This window comes from Ochlerotatus camptorhynchus, unplaced genomic scaffold (assembly GCF_037179485.1).
Source record: "Ochlerotatus camptorhynchus isolate MF236.1 unplaced genomic scaffold, CSIRO-AGI_Acam_v1.1 ptg000102l, whole genome shotgun sequence".
Classification (NCBI taxonomy): Eukaryota; Metazoa; Arthropoda; class Insecta; order Diptera; family Culicidae; genus Ochlerotatus; species Ochlerotatus camptorhynchus.
The window spans coordinates 3,575,435-3,583,243 of NW_027040592.1; the positions used below are offsets into that span (position 1 = coordinate 3,575,435).

At 36.3% G+C, this 7,809-nt stretch overlaps 1 pseudogene; it reads left to right on the forward strand.

The window, feature by feature from the left end:
* Nucleotides 1-1,326: 1,326 nt before the first annotated feature.
* Nucleotides 1,327-2,383, forward strand: LOC135699036 (putative nuclease HARBI1; annotated as a pseudogene).
* The last annotated feature ends 5,426 nt before the right edge of the window (nucleotides 2,384-7,809 follow it).

Here is a 7,809-nt window from a genome sequence, read left to right on the forward strand (position 1 = left end):
ACAGATTACAAAATAGAGTACCTGACACTACAAAACATGTCTGGTACCTCTATATATGCATTTGCTTTAACATTTGAAGTCCCTCCTTTTTTACATATTCTGCGCAAAAGATACTTTATGCCCCGCCCCATACATAAAATTCGGCTGGAAATTCTGTGAGGGGTGAGCTATTTTGTGTGCAGAAAGTGTAAAAAAGGAGGGACTTCGAATAATAATCTAAAAGCATATATAGAGGTACCAGACATATTTTGCACTGCAGTGTCCTCTGTGAACAATTATAGGAAAACAGATTGTGTCTAGTTTCCGATTGATGTCACCGCAAACAACAGCTGTGACATCTGATGGAACATGAATGCAGAAGCTTGACAAAATGATTAATTGGGAATTAAGTTGGACTTCACGGCCTTTGCAGCTTGTTACTTCTTGACTATATTGTATTCCCTAGTATTGCTTAATCCATCATTAGGACTAAGCCCAGTCTGTTGATGTAGAAACAAATAAACAAAATAAACAAATCTCTGGGTTGATTCCATTATCCAGGCGGATATTGACAACGAACAAACAATGTTCACTTGTGTTTATTCTACGAATGGGGTGAGGGGAATCGAAAACTGTCACTTAGCTCTCGAATGAACCTTCTCACTTGATTCCGAAAGTCGACTCGATCGACGTGAGAAGTTCATTTATCGCAAATGAACAGCTATGTGCAGTATTCATTTGATAGAATGTCAGATTCTGTAAAGCGTCGTTTATTGTGAATGAGGTGAATGTTAATTTGTGAATACAACGCTGGTTTCCAACGAAAATTCGACGAAAATATATATTTTGCCACAAAAATCACTTAATAATGTTCTTTTATACCAGATTGCTACAATTTTTTGAAAACTATTCCAATATACAGCGAAATACTTTATATTACCTGGGGTTACAAAAACTAATTCGCCCTAATCATGATTCACAAAGTACGTCGATATGTATCGTTTATTTATCGAGTAACTTGTGAGAAATCAATGTTATTTGTGGATTTGTGCAAAACAAAAAGTGAATTTCGCTGAAAGATTAGGAATTAAGGTAAGTTGTATTTGTATCCTGCAGTTCCTGCATATTCTCAAAGCAATCATTGTTTTAGGAAGGCGAAATACCGACTGAAAATAAGTTTACGCGATTGATCAACCTCTGCCAAAAATCGATTCCTGGTCGGAGTACTGGTTCCGGCCCTCCAAAACACGAAAATGAGCAGTTTTGAACTCTGGTTCGACAGTGATGTGGAAAGTGATGATATCACAGAGGAAGATTTGTCGTCTGTAAGAATTGAACGCCGTAGACTGCGAGATGCGTCAAATCCTCTGGATTTGCCTTCCGATACGTATGTATTCGTATACTAGAGCGTTGGAGTTTTTCTTCTTCTAACAATCTGGCAATTTTTAGGTTTGTTAACTATTTTCGAGTCTCCAAAGATTTGTTCAATCACCTTTTGAACATCCTCGATACAAAACTTGGTCCAACAGTGGGATCAGCATCTGTTCTACCCATTATCAAGCTAGCTGCTGCTTTGAGGTTTTTTGCTGAAGGTGGATATCAAAAAGGAGCCGGAAATGATCTTTTCGTTGGAGTTGCTCAGCCCACCATGTCGAAAATTTTAACGAAAGTAATTGATGTATTTGAAGAACATGTGTGTGCAACAGTGATTACATTTCCTACTAACGAAGCAGAAAAAAATCTATTTTTGAAAATACTGGATTCCCAGGAGTCATTGGATGCGTCGATGGTACTCATGTAAAAATATTTAAGCCAAGATCTGACGTGCAGCATTTATATTACAATCGGAAGGGATACCATAGTTTGAACGTTATGGTGGTAGGCATAAAAAGTTGGTTCTATTTCTATTTACTAACAATTGTTAAAATATCAATAGGTATGCGATCATAACATGATCATACGGTATGTCGATGCAAACCACCCTGGCTCTTCACATGATTCGTTTATTTGGAACACAAGCTCTCTCAATGACATGCTAGAAACGAACTTCATGAATGGCGAGAGGAACTCGTGGATTTTAGGTATGTTTGTTATGCAAGCAGAACGGAATGATTGCATTATTTCTAAGCCAAAGTCAGCATCATTTTGGCACATAGTAATTTGGGACAATGCTAATAATTGATAACTTTTTATTTTTACAGGTGATGCTGGCTATGCTTTAAAACCTTTTTTGATTACTCCTTATCGAACTTCAGGCAGCTCCCAAAACAATGAATTGAAGCTCAGATTCAATCAAATTCATTCAAAAACGAGATGGATTGTCGAGCGGTCGTTTGGGGTCCTGAAAAATGTATTCTGGGTGCACGCCAGCTACATTATAAACCCGAAAAAGCTACTAAAATAATCAATGTATGCTGTGCCTTGCACAACCTTCGCATAAGATTTAATGTACCACTGCATGAAACTATACCCCAATTCGAAGCAGATTTGCAGGAAGAAGAAGCAGCTGATGATAATGCAAATGTTACTGCTGCTAATATCAGAGATGAGATAATGTATGCAATTTTCCAAAATAATCGATAGTGTTTTAGCTTCAAGATATAACAAAAAAACGATTAAATGTTTCATAAATATATACTATTTTCAATCCCCATGCTCGATTCTTATTTCGCGATAATTTCCATCTTAATGCTATAAATTTTAAAATTTAAATATTATGAGACACTACACACTACTTTTAATATAAATTCTACATAAAATGTTACACTATAGTTCACACAAAAACTGAGGTCTTTTTTACACGAATTATTATGCTCAAATTGTTCAAATGTTCAATTGGCGGTAGTGTGATAACGTCAAACGCAAGGGAATTGACTATGCACGCCACAGGTGGCAGTATTACCAACTAATATACAGTCAAGATTCCTATAGTACGGATTCGTTTTTGCCGGATTCCTATAGTACGATTGCCACTGGATTCCTATAGTACGGACGATCCGGCATTAACGAATACACGTAGCATATGGGATTTGAGCTAATTGGGACCAAACACTGATTGTACGGCAATTTGAAGAGATAACTTCCTGATGTCTGAAGAAGTTGTTAAGCAGATAGTAAGCCAACTTTTGGGAACATTCAGTTTCCGGTAGGTCACAAGTCTGGTCCTGTGGAAGATCCGAAACATCCGTGAAAGTGGTCAATTCATGAAATTGATCCTAGAACTCCGTGTTTTTTTTTTTTGAAACCACTCATAGACCTGAATATAGACTCTGAGGACTACATGATGGTCCTCCGAAAGATCCGGAACATCCGTAAAAGTGGTCAATTCATGAAATTGATCCTAGAACTCCGCAGTTTTTTCGAAACCACTTATAGACATCCTATCAGAATGAATTTGAAGTTGTGACCTAAATATGGCCTCTGAGGACCACGAGATGGTTCACCGGAAGATCCGGAACATCCGCAAAGTGGTCAATTCCTGAAACTAATCCTAGAACTTTGTGGTTTTTTTCTCAACAACAAATAGACATCCTATCAGAATGAATTCGGAGTTGTGACCTGAATATGGCCTCTAGTGACTACGAGATGGTCCATCGGAAGATCCGCAACATCCGTAAAAGTGGTCAATTCATGAAACTAATCCTATAACTTCGCGGTTTTTTCGAAACAATTTAAAGACATCTTAACAGTATGAATTCGGAGTTGTGACCTGAATATAGACTCTGAGGACTACATGATGGTTCACCGGAAGATCCGGAACATCCGTTAAAGTGGTCAATTCATTAAATTGATCCTCGAGCTCCGTGGTTTTTTCGAGACCTCTCGTAGATATCTTATCAGAATGAATTTGGAGCTGTGATCAGAATATAGACTCTAAGGACCACGTAATGTTCATTTCATGAAATTGATCCTAGAACTCTATGGTTTTTTTTTTCGAAACCACTCATAGACGTCTTTTCAGAATGAATTCGGAGTTGTGACTGGAATATGGACCCTGGGTATCACGGAACGGACCTCTGGATGATCTTGAGCATCCATATAAGTGGTTAATTCAAAAAACTGATTCTAGAACTAGATTTTTTCCGAAACTATGTATGGAAGTCTTATAGCTATGAATTCGGAGAAAATGGATCCTGGGATCCACGGGATAGTACATATTCCGGAAGATCTGGAACATCCGTCGCGATGTATGTCGCGAATTAATATAGAGACGAAGAGATATTGCAATGATAGCATTTGATAAACGATGTTATTGCGCAAGGGTGAACGCCACAGAGATTTATGCTCCTACTCGTCCTCTAAGAAACATAAATTTCTTTCATTTCAACAATCAAAGAAGAAATTTTGCTAGAAATGGGCTGTTAAATAGAATGATGTACGTTTATTGCGAAACGATCGACGTGACAAAACTAGACGTTATATATTTGTTATAACTGAAATAGTCGACGTTTGATTGGCGACGAATTAGTAAATAAATAAAAATCATCGCTTCGAAGTGCTTTTTCTCGGTAACATCCGATATTATCTGCAAAATGTATTGGTTGACTATAATATAGCTACCCCATGATTTGAAAGATCGCATAAGCGAGATGGATATTTTGTTACATAAAAATAAGGGGCAAAAATTGAGCACTTCGTTTCTCGATCCTCAGTACTTACTTTAAAAAAATTTAACAAACTTTAGTTGTGGTAAAAAATATTTATAATATTCTTCAAAGAATGTCAAATGTCGTTTTACGGTACCCAAAAATTCTGCTTGTTCTATGAGAAACTACACATCTCTCCAAAAGGTGCACATATTCACCCAAAAATAATCAAAGTAGTAAATAGGGTATTTTCAATGCAAGCTTTGACTTAACTTTATTTATACATCGCTATGCATAAAAAATATGCACTTTTGAAATACTTTTTATGATAAGCCTGTCTATTTGAACTTTAGTTTATTAGACACAGACATCTACTTCATAAATTTTTTTGGTGGCATCAAACACACGGATGTCTTTGAGGCATGAAATTATTCCGTGAAATTAAATTGATTTGCCAAAATAAAATGTGAGTATTTTAAGAGTTATAAAATTTGTCAAATTTTACATTAAACGAATTCAAAACTGTTGAATTTAATTCGTTTACTACTCGGCTTCTACGCCGTTTACGAATATGGGAACAGATTTTTTCCGAGTATATTATATCAATGTAAATGATGGATCATTGATTTTCAATATGTACGGTACTAATCAAATAAAACTGGCCAACTTTAAAATCTTTAAAATACATTACAAGTTTGACAAAAACTCCCAATGAACATTATAATACTCTTAAAATGCATATTTTTTTTTGTTATACCATACATAAAATATGTGCAGCAGATATGCATGTCAAAATAACTGAAAGAAAACTAAATTTGACTAAAAAGTAAGTATAACCACAAACGAAGTGACAGACGACTAACTGGCGAAGAAATCAATTAAAATAATGTGGTTCACTGTAATAGAATTTTCTTGGAAGCTTGTGCCATCATCCACCAGATGGGTTAGTTTTTTTGTTTTGATTTGAACAAAGTTGATTTTGTGTACAATGATTCTTTGACAGTGTGCAAAGAGTGTATCATTTTGCCATTTTTTATGCATTTCAGTTTTGAGTAGAGTGAAAGAGATAGAACCAAAACATTCTAATACATTTGGTGAAAATGCTAGTACAATCCAGTAGTAGTGTTGCCATGTGGTACAATCCAGAAGTAGTGGTGTTGCCATGTGGTACACTGAAAAATTGAAATAGCAGGTTAGTCACCAAAGTTTTCGAGCCGCTCCGTCTGTCACTTCGTTTGTGGTATAACAGTGTAAATTATCTCCATGTTGAACTAGTTTTCGGCTAAAAATCACGTTCATAAAGTATTAAATTAAAACCAAAGTGTTTAATCTATTTATACAAGCCATTACTATTCGACTTTTATGCATCGAATGAATGAAACGGCGAGGCTGGATTTGGCATGGAAAAAAGTCTAAATTTCCTTTTTTTTTGAGTGTTTCATAGATGGGTTATGGATTTTAACGCACAAATGACTAACAATTACCCACAAACGCAATAAGTTACTCGAAGGAACGCTGATGAATGTGGTTTACAATTATTCATTTTTAGCTAAAAAATAACTATTCATTTGTCTTTGGAGTGACACGCCGATGAGTGGTTAGCATCCATACCTCAAAAGCTAAAGTTTTGAATTAAAATCTCAGCCCCGGAAAAATCACAAATGACGCAAAAGTGTTCAAAAAAAGAAAAAAAATATTCAAAACCTCACATTTTGAAAAGGTACTTCTACATGCAAAATTTAAAAATTAAGTAGCTTGTTTTAGCGTGTAAATCCATGTTGCTAAATGGTTACAATTTTTAACCTACAAAATATTAAAATTTACCCACAAATGAGAAATAAATGTATGGATTGCTGCAGTACTCGATTGTGGAATTTTGATTGGAGAATATATCTAGGTGCACATATCCAATGGATGGTTTAAATTTTGTTTCCCAAAAATTAATAATTGTTACCCACATTCATCAACGTTCCCCCGAGTAACTTGTTTTTGCGTTACTCGACAATCTTTGTGTTTGGGGGTAACAATTGCTCATTTGTGCATTAAAAATAGTTTCCCATCCATTGAGTATGTGCACTGGGATATTCCTCATACAAAAACCATCCCGTGAAACCCAGCGCCCATATTCCGGTCATAACTCCGAATTCATTCTGATAAGACGTTTATGAGTGGTTTTGAAAAAAAAACGTGGAGGTCAAGGAACAGTTTAATGAATTGACCATTTTTACGGATATTCCGAATCTTCCGAAGGACCATCACGTGGTCCTCAGGGTCCAAATTCCGGTCTCAACTCCGAATGTATTCTGATAAGACCAGGCATGGCAAATCATTTACATTCATTTCGTGCATTCATTTACATTCATTTGCCTCTAACTTTTTTCATCAACAGAAATCCGTAAAACGATGTATGAAGCTTTTGTAGGTTTTGATAATAGCTTCAACTTTTGTCAATATTTCAAACCTGTATCTCTTATGCATGATGAACTAGAGAGGGCAGAACTTGTCATTGTTTTTCAGTGAATGTAATTTACATTCACTGAAAAACAATGGTGGGTTCTGTTCGCTCTGGTTCATCATGCATAAGAGATACAAATTTGAGTCTTTTACAAAAATTGTAGCTAATCTCAATACCTACAAAAACTTCACACATAATTTTACGGAATGTAAATGAATGCACAAAATGAATGTAAATGATTTGCCATGTCTGGATAAGACGTCTATGGGAGGTTTCGAAAAATCTGCGGATCTCTAGGATCAGTTTCATAAATCTGCCACTTTTAATGATGTTGTGGATCTTCAGGTAGACCATCCCGTGGTTCCCTGGGCCCATAGTAAGGTCACAACTCCAAAATCATTCTGATAAGACGTCTATGAGCGGTTTCGAAAAAACCACGCAGCTTTAGGATCAGATTCATGATTCGACCACTTTTACGGATATTCCAGAGCACCATACCGTGGTCTCCAGTGTCCATATTCCAGTCACAACTCCGAATTCATTCTGATAAGACGTCTAGGAGTGATTTCAAAAAAATCCGTTGAACTCTAGGATCAGTTTCATGAATTAACCACTTTTACGGATGTTCCGGCTCTTCCACTGGACCATCCCGTGGTCCCTTGGGTCCATGTTCAGGTCACAACTCCGAATCCATTCTGATAAGACATCTATGAGTGGTTTAGAAAAAACCATGAAGCTCTAGGATCAGTTTCATGAATTGACCACTTTAACGGAGTTTCCGGATCTTCC